Raw genomic sequence first — 14094 nt, 5'->3', positions numbered from 1 at the left:
TATGCCCGAGTGGGAGCAGAATAGTTTTTCCGGAATAGCGGCTGATTTTGTACAGTAGAGCATCGTTGCTTTTCCGGAAATTCAAGGGCCAGTGTAGACAGTTCGCAGCTTATTCCGGAAAAGCGGCTGATTTTCTGGAATAAGTGGCCCAGTGTAGACACAGCCCCAGCAGACTAAGAATTACCTGCAAACGGGAAATGGGGGGCACAATTTGCTAACAGTACAATGGCTAGCCACCGACCCAAGGTGGCTAATCAAAGAGCTAGCAGACGTTTAGGGGGAGGCTTTCAAAGGCATAAAGGGTAGCAGTTAGACGCCCATCTTATTTGGAGGTGTTGCCTTGGGCCCTGAAGATCAGCCCTTCATTTCTAGCACTTGGACTTCCCCTTAATTATATCCTTAACACTAGAGGGGCCAACGGACTTGTCTGGCCCCTGGGCAAGGTTTGGGGGGGGGTGACTCTGTGCTCCCTGAAGGGGAGGGGCCTCAGGTGGAAGGAGAAATAGCAGGCAGCCCTCAGTGCTGCCCAGAGCAAGCTGACCCCCTGGGGTGTGGGCCGGAAGGATTTAAAGGGCCCACGGTGCCAACCACTGCCACTTGGCCTGGTGCTTTTTAATTGTCAGACCCTAGGGCAACTGCCCCCCTTTCAATCTCCACCCTGTAAGTGGGCTCAAAGGCAGTTAAATCCCATCTCGTGGGCAAGTCCCTCCTGAAAAATATTTGACAGCAGGTAATTTGGGGATTGTCAGGATGAAGGTCCACAGACCAGCAAATGGAACATTCACAGGTTTATCCATGTCATTAAGAAAACCGTCTTTCATCCAGTGACTTTATTCTTCTCGAAAGACTTTAAACAGTTACACCGGATCAGTCTCTTTTTAAACTTCTTACACCAGTCCACTATTTGAAGTGCTCTTTGAAACTGACATCAGATAGTTAGTTTGTACATCCCATCTGTTCACTGTAGAAAGAGTTTGATTCATTAGGTCCTGTAATCCTTACTATGATTGGGGAAAGATTGAAAATAAGTTGGCTTCCGAAGGAGATCTCTGTATTTTAAAGATGGAAGATGATGGTAGGCAACTCATTGTGTGGCCTTCCATTCACACATAACTCAGAAAATATTCAGTTGTGTACTTCTTTTTTCCTATTTACATTTTCCATGAAAATAGACATAGTGCAGCCGAGTGATACACATGGAATATCATTAACGTCTGGTTAAAGATAGATCATCTGTCACATTCCTGCAAATGGGACAAAAATGGTGCTCCCAGAATCGTCGCTTTCTTCTCCATCTTCATATTTATATTCTGGGTTGCCCAGGGATGCTCTGGAGGAACTCCTGGAAGACCCATAAAGGAGATCATGTTGTTCCATTGAATAAAGACTGCCTGACTTTGAGAGAGTAGAGAGAAAACTTTCTGGCGTATGGCTCCTCGGGGCTGAGAGAAGAGCGCCAGGGTCGGTGTATGCAAAACTGACAGCAGATTCGTTGGAGGCGGGTGGTGGTAGCTGCACATCACTGGGAGGCTGTTTATAAATCATCGATGTTCGTACAATTGAGGCTCCTTGGGAGCTCCTATCTTGGGCGGCAGCTAGTTGCATCACCTGGGAAGGAGACAGGACGATCCTCGTTTCAACATGATGCAAGTGAGACTTGATGGCAACAGACTTGACTTCTTTCTGCAAAGTCCTGAAAAAAGAGTGACCTATTTGATACTGAATTTCTAGCTGGAAACACCCGCTTCCTAAAGCTCAAGAGGCCACGTCATGCGGGAGTCAAACAGGAGGTGCCATCTCAGCCTACCCACAACAGTTTATCTTTACTTATTAGGGGAGCTGCATAAGGAACTGGAAGAATGCAGGAAGGGGGTGAGCCAAGAAGGACTGAGGCTCTAAGCCTTGAGAAAATTAAGAGCTCACACATTTTCCCTCACTACGCAAGCACCCAGGCCTGCCGACAAGGCGGGGACAAAGGGAGGGGGGCAAAGGGAGCAATTGTCCCAGGGCCTGGCGATTCTAAAGAGCCCAGGGTCTCCAGCTGCCACGGATAGTGGCCAGAGCTTTGGGCCTTTTAAATCACCGCCAGAGCCTGAGGCGGAGGAGGGCGTGTGGAGGCTCTGACGGACAGGCGGGGGGAGCCTAGTCCCAGGCTCCTGCTCGAGGCCCCACCCCTTCTGGGAGTCCAGAGCTGTCTCCCCCACCTGGCCCAGGGGCCTAGCAAGTCTGTCAGCTCCCCCTGCATGCACCATTTGGGCTCCGACACAGTGCCGTAAGATGGCATTCTGGCCCTCCAGACAGTCCCCAGAGAGTGGCCTCAGCCTGGTCTCTCTGGCTCCTGCTCTTTTCTCCTGTTCCAGTCTCCACTTCCCAGGCTTCTCACCCCGGTGGTCCCTTTTCCCCACCAATCACAGTCTCCCCTACTATCTAACGTCTCATCCAGTCCCAGTTTCCTTGCCAGCCAGCGCCAGTTCCCTATCCGCCTGCCCCAAATACCTCTCACTGCTAGTCGCAGTCTCCCTCACTGCTCCTCATCTGACAGGTCTCTCTTGCCCTCTCATGAGGTCCCAGTCCAATTCTCCCTCCTCAGGCTCTTTAGCCAGTCTCAGTCTCTTCCCACTCCCTCTCTAGCTTCTCGCTCCAGGCTCTCCCATCCACAGCTCCTTGTCCAGCCAGGGCCAGTCTACCAGTCCTCCAGCTCCTCTTCTGCTCTCAGTCAGGCCCACGGACAGGTGGGGGTGGAGGAGGTAGCTGCCCTGGCACCTGGCGTTTCAAAGGGGCCCAGCGCTCCTGGCTGCTGCCCCAGCTACTATGGCAGTGGTAGCAGCCAGAGCCCTGTGTCCCTTTGAATTGCTGTGGAAATATCCACTCTGCATGGCTCTGAGGGTTGGTGGGAGGGCCCAGCACCAAGCTCCAGGTGGTGCTATGACGGCCCTGGGCCCTGCCCCTTCCAGCTGAAGCTCTCCCTTCTGGGGTGTGGAGCCAGGGCCTCCCCAGCTTGCCCCTGGGCCCGTGGTGGCTGTCGGCCCCACTGCTATCTGTAATCCCCCACAGCCAACGGCAAGCAGTCCTCTCTCACTTTCCTCCCACTCCCATTGCCAGTCCTCTCCCCCAGTCCCGTCCCCGACTCCTTGTCCCAATCGACTCCTTTCCCTTCCTCTCCGGACTCCGCCAGCTTTCGTCTCTGCTGCCCAGCCCTGTCCCAGCCCTCAGTAGCCATAAGAAGAGTCTGCCTTTGCCCCGGGTAGTCCTGAGGGACCATGCCCAGTTGCTCTGTAGGGATGGCACAGCCTTGTCAACACGAGGCTTGAGTATGCTCGAGAGAGACAATCTCCCGAGATGTAACTGCTCAAGACTCTCTAAAGAGCCTGTGCCATCTGCAGTTTTTCAAAGCCTTATAACTGGGCCATACTTGGGCAGATTTTCATGGGGACACAAAAGGCATGTCCCTGCCAAAAAAGCCTCCCCTCCTCGCCAAATCTCTGTTTCAACACATGGGGACGATGGAACTATTCAAAAAAAGCTCATCTTTTTTAAATGCATGGGCAAAACTTCTTTTTAACAAGCTCCTCCCTCGGAGAAGGCTGCATTCTTCCCAAAACATCTAGCCTAAGGTAGACACCCATCATGTAAAACTTCAGCCTGAATGGTTAAAGTTTGACAAAGATATAAGCAACTGAAAGCAGGGACTTATAATGGAAAGTGTCATTTGACCTTAATAATAAGCAGTGCTCCTAGCTTTTCCTATAATTTAATACACTCCCCTCCATCCCCACCACACACACACACACACACACACACACACACAGACCTAATTTAATACACTCCCCTCCATCCCCACCACACACACACACACACACACACACAGACCTTATCTGGAACTAACAAGCAGAGCATCCACATTACCAAGCCCATTATTTCAAAATAACAGGCTGATTATTTCAAAACAATTACTCCTGCTTTCAAAGAGGAATAACGCTTACTTCAAAATAGTTATTTCAAAATAGAGTTAGTGTGGACGCTCTACTGCTGCTATTTTGAAATCACTACTCCCCAAAGTCATTCAACGTAATTACTCCCCAGTGCTTCCTGGGCTTTTACATCGAGGTAACGTGTCCACATGAAGGGAGCCTGCCTTATTTCGAGGCTTCCCCGTTATGTGGAAATTCTATTTCGAAATAGTTATTTTAGGAGTTATTTCAAAATAATTTCCTAGTGTAGACATGCCCATACAGATTGGCTCATTGACTCCTTTGAGCACTGTGAAGTCATAACATAATGTACGTTAAAAGTTTTCTCAGAGACAGGGCTAGGGCATCAGTGAGAATTGGAAGCACCAGATAAAGAAACCCCTAAGTACTGTAATTACATCAAATGCTGTAAGCAGATCCATGAGCAGGGTCAGTCTCAACCTGCCCCAAGGACCCAGGTTCCTAATACACAAAGCATGTACCACGCAGTGGAATGGAGGTTATAGAATGTTGTAAAACTTACGTGTTGTCCCTTGTCATCAGTTTGTAGTGAAGGAAACTGCAGCCCAGAATGAGGAGGAGGGAGATTATCAAGAAAATACTCATTGCAGCAATTACTAGGTCTTGCTTAAGCTTCTGACTCTCCTGGGACTCTTTGCCTATAACATGTTTATAAAAGCGTTAGCTAAAACAACATAAATGTATAGTTGTATGTAGTTGCATGCCATGCTGTGGCCTACCTGACTGTATGGGAACAAATCCAGTGCCATGGACTTCAATAGCTGCGCCAGAATTACTCATAGACTCATAGAACACTTGAACTGGAAGAGACCTCTAGAGGTCATTAAGTCCAGGCCCCTGCCCTCACAGCAGGACCAAGCACCATCTAACTATACCATCCCCAATAGATGTCTGTCTAACCTGCTCTTAAATATCTCCGGTGTTGGAGATTCCACAACTTCCCTGGGGAATTTACTCCTGTGCTTAATCAACCTGATAGTTAGGAAGTTTTTCCTAATGTCCAATCTCAAGCATTAGGAGCCAAAGAGTCACTTAGGCAACAAATGGCTTCTTGCACCATGACCAAAGAGAATGTTCATAATGAAATGATCACCTGAGTCACTGTCTATAGACCCCTTTCCTCTCTAGACCCTGCCCTCTCAGTTGTGGGTCTCTTCTCTTTCCAACCTCCTCTCCTAATGGGGGAGACACAGAGTTTCACCTCTCTGCCTATCACTTTCCTGGAGGTGGAATGCTCCTTCCTGGTCATGGAAACACATTCTTTTTCCTCCCTCCATCATCTTACCCTATGCGCTGAGGCTGGGAGTATGGAGGAATCTGTAGGGTTCTTTTCCCTTCCACTACCTCACAGCTGCTACATTTCCCACTATATACTGCACTGCTCACCACACTGCCTGCCAATCATAGCGCTTGGTATCTATGGGGCTCTCTCTGTCATCACAGCAGAGCAAATCAAGCACTAATTAGATGCACAAATTCTACACCGCAACCTGCAGAGCATTGGAGAGGCTCCTGCAAAGCCCTGAAGAGGTGCTGGATGAGGATTGCCCCAAACACTGGATGACTGGCAGATATAACTGTCTGTTTAGAGGGCAAAGCTAATCAGAGCGGTTGGAACCTGGGAATCGGTGTCTGCAGGTCTAGATTTTTACTATGCCCTTTCTTCATTGTATGTTGCAGCTATTCTCTTTTATGGATGCTGAACACTAGAGCTCAGCACAAAATGTATTTTTCTTGATTTTTAGGGGAATTAAAAAATGGAAATATTTTGAGTTGGAAGTGTGGCTCTGATGACTCCTGGGAGTTGTAGTACTGGTGCCGCAGCCTCCACTTCTCCTCTATAGGCCAACCTGAATAGGTGACATCTGCTGTAATACAACCATGGTCTCCCCTTTTGCAGAGAGGAGTCCCTGGCCAGGAGGCATCAGCGATGTCATCTGACTGGGCTGCCCAGTTCACAGAAGAGAATGGAGCCATGAGGCAGGTGAACTACAACTCCCAGACGACACTGCAGCAGCAATTCCAAATTGAGGCAGGGCTGGCCAGAATCAATCTGGAGTGGGAGTTCTTTTGTTGTTGTTTAGCGGACAAATTTTATGTCAAAAACACTTGAGAGAAATTTTTCAGCCAGCCCTATGAAACCATTTAAACCCATTATTGGTGCCCATCAAGGACACACGGTCTCAGTCTCCCCAAACACCCATAGGCCCCACAAGGAATTGATGAAGCTTTGGGTCTTATAGACATGACAGTTTTTTCTGGTCTAACCTTTACCTTCTGAACTTATTCTGAGTTTTTACAAGACCTGAGGTAAGATTCAGGGTCGCCTCTACATTTAGGAAGCCATGAAATAATCTATGCCAAAGACAGCAGCTAAATGAAGCGCAGGACAGACAGTGCCAGCATGGGCGGTGGGTATACTAGGTGGAGGAAGGACCACCTGGACTCCACCCCCAGAACACCTGCTGGAGGTGTACCGGAGGCGGAGTGTTGCTGATCCTGGGCATCTATCCTCCCCATGCTCTGGGGTGGGGGAGGCTGGGGCCTGACACTGCCCATCCTCCCCATGCTTCAGGGCCCTGTGCCATCCCACCTCCCCATGGTGCTGGAGAAGAGGGGCCAGCTTGGCTCCCGTGGAAAGCAGGGCCTGGGCAGAAGGGGTGGGGCGGGGGATAAGGTGGGGGGCTTGCCTCCCCCAGTCCTACTTTCACCTACCAGCCGTGAGTGACCGATATAAAACACTGAGGCTATGTCTACACTTCCCCCTCTTGCGCAAAAAAAAATGCAAATGAGGAGAAGCTTGGAATATCGCCGCACCTCATTTGCATAATTAACAAGCCTCCATTTTTGCCCAACAGGCTTTTGCACAAAATCCCCCTCTTGCGCAAGAGCCGTTCTTCCTGAAAAAAAGAGGAAGAACAGCTCTTGTGCAAAAGCCTCTTGCGGAAAAACAGAGCCTCATTAATTATGCAAACGAGGTGCGGCGATATTCCAAGCTTCTTCTCATTTGCATTTTTTTTGCGCAAGAGGGGGCAGTGTAGACATAGCCTGAGATAATCACAAATGTATGAGACTCCTCGGAGCCAGGGCCGACTCACAACATTTTGGCACCTGAGGCGGGGAGCTCAAATGACGCCCCCAGGCCTCCTCGCTCGGGCCAAAACTTTGAAAGGTCTCAATTCTCTGGGTCCTAGTGGCACCTTCCCCCCCAGTCTGGCACCTGAGGTGGCCACCTCAGTTTGCCTCATGGCAAGGCCAGCCCTGCTAGGAGCCCAGAGAGAGGACATGAAAAAAGGAAACAAATACAAGGATGAGAAGGCGAGAGGGAGAATAATAAAAGAGGCCAAAAGAGAATAACATTTATAAATCCAGAGAAGTTTTTGTTCTCTGAGACTGAGTCAAAGTGAAGGAGACCAGTTGAGAACCATGTATCCCTTGTCCTAAACATTTTAAAGACACAATTTTAAACATCAAGTACATGGAAGTCAAATGGCCTGAATTCTCAGAATCTTAGCATACCAACATGGCTCCAGTGGGAAAAATGTACAACATTAGAACCTTCATAATGCTGTCATCTTAGCTTTCCCCCTGCCTGAGTTTAGCCCCCTAATTACCAGTTTTCAAACTGACCTGATGGTTTACTTCCTAGAACATTTTGCGCTATCTTTGTTGTATCATTCCTGACAGGCACATCAAATGTTTCATCTTATAAAAAGAGGTTAGTGAATTCTGCTCTAAAGATGATGCTGTATTATCCAGACTTCACTCCGTGGTTATAAGTGTCACTGAGCATTGTACCTTTCAAAGGAGTTTCTCCTCTGTTGGATGTTCCGCAACAAGAAATTAAGATGGAGAGCAGGAGAAAGATGGTGGAATAAACAGCCATACTTGTTTATCCATGTACTGTGCCCATGCTGATTGTGTACGGCCGCCACCTCTGTGTCACGGTTAGACTCTTATGACATCCATAGCATTCTTTCAGACATTCTGACAGCATAATCTCCTCAGGCAGGCACTCCTTGATATGTGTAAGAGCAAATAATTGGCAATATTAATAAATTAAACATCTCAGAAGCAAAATAAATAAATAAATAAGAACTGCAACACTAGCTTTAACATAAGTATATGGACGTATGTGTGTGTTTGCTGGTTTTCATTTACTTTCTTCTGTCTATAAAAATTCTGTAGTTAGATTCTTTTTACATGTATGTTAATACAGCAGGATAATCATCTGTTTGGGTATGTCTACACTACCACCCTAGTTCGAACTAGGGTGGTTAATGTAGTCATACGAACTTGCAAATGAAGCCCGGGATTTGAATTTCCCGGGCTTCATTTGCATGTTGCCGGGCGCCGCCATTTCAAACTAGGGTGGTAGTATAGACATACCCTTTCTGAGTATTGCTAATTAGTATTCCAACAGCACTTCCTAACTGTCAGAGTGGTTAAACACTGGAATAAATTGCCTAGGAAAGCTGTGGAATCAGCATCACTGGAGATGTTTCAGAGCAGGTTCTATTGACATCTATCAGGAATGATGTAGAAGGTGCTTGGTCCTGTCACGTGAGCAGGGGACTGTACTTCATGACCTCTTGAAGTTCCTTCCTGTTCTGGTATTCTATGATTCTATGACAGTTCCTGTTCTTTCCATGTCACAACCTAACCAGCCAACACAGATAGAAGATAGCAGGAAGGAGGTATTTGCCTTTTTTTTTTAGGTGAGCCAGCTCCTCCTGCATCCTTAACTTTACCCTTGTGAAATGCCTGTTGCATTCAAGGGAAGCCCTATCACTGTATGAACCATTGGCAAAAGCAGGAGGGAGTATTCACATCAGTGAGGCTGCGAAGAAAAAATGATTGATCAGTACTTGTGATAGTCAGAACTCTCCTTATTCCCCTTTCCACAAGACGAGGGCTCTTGGAGGGGTGGGCTGGTGGGAGGTGGGTAGGAACAAATTGGGTTGAGGGGGAGAGGAGGCAAGGGCTCCTAGATAGTTGAGCTGTTTTGTGGGACAGAGGGCTGGTGGGCCTGGCATGGGAGAAGGATGTCAAGGGCTGCCAAGGTGGTTAGAATGGTGATGATGGGGGACTTAGGGGTTCCTGGACAGTTGGGCTTCCGGGCAGAGGAAGGCAGGAGCTCCAGTACGGTTTAAAACCTTATCTTTTAAACAAAGAAACAAAATCGCTGAAACAATCTCTTGCACATTACACTTATTTTTGTTGCATGGGATGGGCTTCAACCACGCACTGGATTTTGCTATAAAAAGCATGAGCTGTCATGAGCAGGATCTGTCAGGCTGTCATTTTTCTGGTGCAACTGTGATAGTGAGAGTTGCAAAGAAGCACTGACACGAATTCTGAGGGGCAGCGTCAAATCCTGGGGGGAATTCTGCAGTTTTACTCTTGGATCCAAATGCAACAATAGCAGAATTCCTCTGGGACTTGTGTGTGTGTGTGTGTGTATGTGTACACACACGTGTGGGCATGTGCACATGTGCATGAATAACCGAGTGAAAGTGGGAAATGTGGCGGAAATCCACGCATTGGCCACCCATAGCAGTGGTCTCTGAAAGGCGCATTCACAGTCTCTTCCAGGCATTAACAGATGCTAAAAGATAAAACAAACAGCAGATGAAACCCCAAATTAAGAGCTAGATGGGGACAGTGCAATCTGCTGTGAGTCAAGGCCGCATCTAGCTGTGTAGACCCTGGAGCAGAGCAGGGTGTGAATAGTGACTTGGAAAGTCAGAGTTCAGTCCTGGCTACTCCCCTAGCACTAATGCTCATGAGCAATTTTGGTGGCCTCCGAGTGCAACCACTAACCGTGGCTGGTGGCCATACTGTTCTCTCTGTTAACACTATTCCTCACGTCTAATCTACATTCCTCTTCCGAAAAAGGAATGTAAATGAGCCCGATCGAAAATGCAAATGAAGTGCGGGTTTACAAATCTTGCACTTCATTTGCATAATTGAAGAAAAAATGAGGAGTACGGGTTCTTTCGAAAAAGGCGGTTTTTTTTCCCTGAAAGGTTTTTTTCGAAAAGCCCTTTCCAAAAAGTGCTCTCATGCGATTAGGCAAATGAAGTGCAAGATCTGTAAATCACAGAATCATAGAATACTAGAACTGGAAGGGATCTTGAGAGGTCATTGAGTCCAGTCCCCTGCCCTCATGGCAGGACCAAACACCATCTCTGACAGGTGTCTGTCTAACCCGCTCTTAAATATCTCCAGTGATGGAAATTCCACAACATCCCTAGGAAATTTATTCCAGTGTTTAACCATCCTGACAGCTAGGAAGTTTTTCTTAATGACCAACCTAAACCTCCCTTGCTGCAGTTTAAGCCCATTGCTTCTGTCCTATCACCAGAGGCTAAGGAGAACAATTTTTCCCCCTCCTCCCTGTGACACCCTTTTAGATACCTAAAAGCCACTATCATGTCCCCTCAGTCTTCTCCTTTCCAAACTAAACAAGCCCAGTTCTTTCAGCCTTCCCTCATAGCTCATGTTCTCTAGACCTTTAATCATTCTTGTTGCTCTTCTCTGGACCTTCTTCAATTTCTCTACATCTTTCTTGAAATGTGGTGCCCAGAATTGGACACAATACTCCAATTGAGGCATAATCAGCGCAGAGTAGAGCAGAATGACTTATTGTGTCTTGCTCACAACACTCCTATTAATGCATCACAGAATCATGTTCCCTTTTCTTATAACAGTGTCACACTATTGACTCATTTAGCTTGTGGTCCACTATGACCCCTAGATTCTTTTCTGCAGTACTCCTTCCTAGACAGTCGCTTCCCATTCTGCATGTGTGAAACTGATTATTCTTTCCTAAGTGGAGTACTTTGCATTTGTCCTTATTAAACTTCATCCTATTTATCTCAGACCATTCCTCCAGTTTGTCCAGTTCATTCTGAATTATGACCCTATCCTCCAAAGCATTTGCCACCCTTTCCAGCATGGTATCTAAGGGTATGTCTACACTACCCCCCTAGTTCGAACTAGGGGAGGTAATGTAGTCATACGGAGTTGCAAATGAAGCCCGGGATTTGAATTTCCTGGGCTTCATTTGCATAAAGCTGGCCGGCGCCATTTTTAAATGCCGGCTAGTTCGGACTGCGTGCCGCGCGGCTACACGCGGCACGAACTAGCTAGTTCGGATTAGGCTTCCTAATCCGAACTAGCTAGTTCGTGCCGCGTGTAGCCACGCAGCACGCAGTCCGAACTAGCCGGCATTTAAAAATGGCGCCGGCCGGCTTTATGCAAATGAAGCCCGGGAAATTCAAATCCCGGGCTTCATTTGCAACTCCGTATGACTACATTACCCCCCCTAGTTCGAACTAGGGGGGTAGTGTAGACATACCCCAAGTTGTTGATGAAAATATTGAATAGAACCGGGTCCAGAATAGACCCCTGCAGAACCCTACTTGTTATGCCCTTCCAGCATGATTGCAAACTATTAATAACTACTCTCTGAGAATGGAAATAGAAAATCATTTATAGGTTGATAGTATATGTTCTCCTGCTTTGCTTTACCTATCAATGCTGTTCTTTGCCCTACGCATATTGAGGAAGTAATGCCAAACGTAGTGGGGTTACATGAACCAGCTGCCTGCCGAAGACAGTGCTCAAAAGAGCCATCGGAAGATGAAAACACCTGTGCTGCCATAGGAGAACACAGAGGCACAGAGATTCTGTGCCTTGCAGAAAACATTAACTAATGGAACCACCTGTAGATTCAGGAGTTTGGGTTTCATCTTTGGAACTGCGTCAAAGGTGATCGTTCAACCAATGTGGACTGCTGTGCTTTCCATGCCACCGGACCTCATACTGAGCCCACAACAGATTCCTCGCCACGCAGCTGCCACCCTGTAACATTAAACAAAAAGCAAAAACTTATAGCAACTGTTTAAGAGCGCCGATTCCGGGAAATCGGCTTTTGCAGATCCAGACTAACATGGCTACCCCTCGGATCAGGGCTGGCCCAAGCCCTTTTGGCGCCATGGTGCCATCCCCGGGCACAGGGTGCATGCGCGCGCTGGCCACAGCTGCTGGCTCGCAGCCCGGGGCCCGCCCCCAGGGCGCATGGCGCATGCCCTGCCCAGCCTGGCCTGGCCAGCGCTGCTGGCATGCGCACCGGGCCATGAAGGGCCCCGCAGCCATGGGGAGAAGGGTGCTGCTGGCCGGTGCCATGGAAGCCGGGCACGCTGCTCCTGATGGCATCTGTAAGGGACACCATATGCCCCTTACAGCTGCCATCAGGCGCCCCTCATTGGTTGGCGCCCTGGGCTGCTGCCTGGCTCGCCCATGCTTCCGTCCGACCCTGACTCAGATACTTGATTCCAGGAAAGTATCACATACAGCTAAGAAGGGAGAAAAAGTACATCAGGATAGAAGGCTCCCTATTTCTGCACAAGACAGAGATCTGGGAAGTAGTGTGTGAATCACAGGAGTACAATCCAGACCAATGTTCCCTCTAATCTTTTCCCATCCATGTGTGGATTTTTTCCATCCAGGTGCAGAATAAAGTTTTCTATATGCACTGAGGCATGTGTGTACATGCACCACTAATAGAAACAAAAACCTGGCCATGGGCGCTCTGCTACTGAGCTGGGTAGCATTTGAATCTCTCCAGATTGGCTGCACAAGTGCTCAGCTTACAGGGAACACTGATCCAGACCTACAGTACAGATTTCCTGTAGTGTTGCTTTGATCATGTTTCCACAGGACACGCACAGACAATGTCATCACCATTTAGCCAGACCCCTTCTAAAATCTATCAGTCCCCAATACTTCCCCACACACTTGACTCTCCCCTCTGAATCCCAATAGTTCTGTAAATTCCATCAAAGCCGAGTGCAAGCTTCAATAAAGCTGAACACAGTAGGAAAAATAGTGGACATGGTATATATGTTCCTGTCACTTAGCCACCGTTACGCTTTTGAAACAAAGGCCAGATCCTTGGTTAGTATAAATCAGCGTTGGCTCTTTGATTGGCAGAGTTGCAGTCATTTATATCAGCAGAGGATGTAGTCCCAAGTTTCTGTGCTTTGAAATGTATTTGAATTCCTTTCCTCTGTCACTTATTTTGGACCGTTACTCGGCATGTCATAATTATGTATATTGAATATACTCCTCTCCATTTATGCCGTCTGTTTCCTTTTAGCATTTCATTCAGCTGAAACAGCAGAGCGGGCCTGCACAGTTTCACAGCCTTGTTTCACCTTCCTTTTCTCATGCTCTATGAAGAGTAGAGAATAGTTACATTCCCCCATCATAATTTCATGTATTTTAATAAAGGACATGAGGACCATTGACATTTAGTTGTGTAGTTCCCTTTTCCCTAAACCTAGGAGATCAATTCTTCAGTCAAAAGACTTCGTGGCACAATATTTCCAGCCTAACCGAAATGGACAGCATTTAATTTGGGTATGGTAATCCTGTGGGTTAAGATGCCTCAAAAAAAGGCTGAGCGCCTCCCCATCCTGCAGGCATTTGAGGCAGGGACTATGTCCGGAGTTTTACTTGGAGGACTGAGCATTTGTTATATGAAAGAACACCTCTTGGAGCTGATTTTTTTACTATCACACTGGTCTACAGAACAATGTGAACTGAATGACTTTCACCCAAATTGATGTGGACTGTGAAATAAGTTTACTTCACTCACAGCCAACGTTTCCAATAATTTTTCCATCCAGGTGCACCAAGGCATGTGTGAATGTACACCACCTGTAGAAAAAGAAACCTAGTTGTGGACACTGTGCTAATCAGCTGAGTGGCACTGGAATCTCTCCTGAGCAGCTGCACAACCACACAGCTTTAAATTATAGAGGGCCTGCACACAAGTGCGACTTGGAATGAAAGAAGTAACGGATGCCACCCGGGGGAGCTGTTTCCCAGTTTGAAAGGCTTCCTGGAGTTGCTGAGGCTTGCAGAAGATCCACCCTAAACTCAAAGATTGGATTCCTCATTATGATTTCATGCCGCTGTACATCTAAACTAAGTCCAATATGCTGCTCCGTGTAAAACTGATGCAAGAGGAGAATTAGAACTTATGATGACAACACTGACAATCATCTCCGGGAAAATGACCTCCTCTAGT

General features: G+C 47.5%; 1 long non-coding RNA gene across 1 annotated transcript; it reads right to left on the bottom strand.

Moving 5' to 3' along the window:
• Positions 1-775: 775 nt before the first annotated feature.
• On the bottom strand, positions 776-11860 carry LOC106731461 (uncharacterized). The gene is made up of 4 exons (XR_012907021.2): positions 11723-11860; positions 7791-8010; positions 4495-4630; positions 776-1693 (listed from the first exon to the last, which is right to left on the bottom strand). It is a non-coding gene; the product is annotated as an uncharacterized LOC106731461 (long non-coding RNA).
• Positions 11861-14094: the final 2234 nt, after the last annotated feature.

Source organism: Pelodiscus sinensis, chromosome 13 (assembly GCF_052426305.1).
Source record: "Pelodiscus sinensis isolate ZL-2025 chromosome 13, ASM5242630v1, whole genome shotgun sequence".
Classification (NCBI taxonomy): domain Eukaryota; kingdom Metazoa; phylum Chordata; order Testudines; family Trionychidae; genus Pelodiscus; species Pelodiscus sinensis.
The sequence above is the reverse complement of the archived record's forward strand: the minus strand, read 5'-3'. Positions and strand labels throughout refer to the sequence as shown.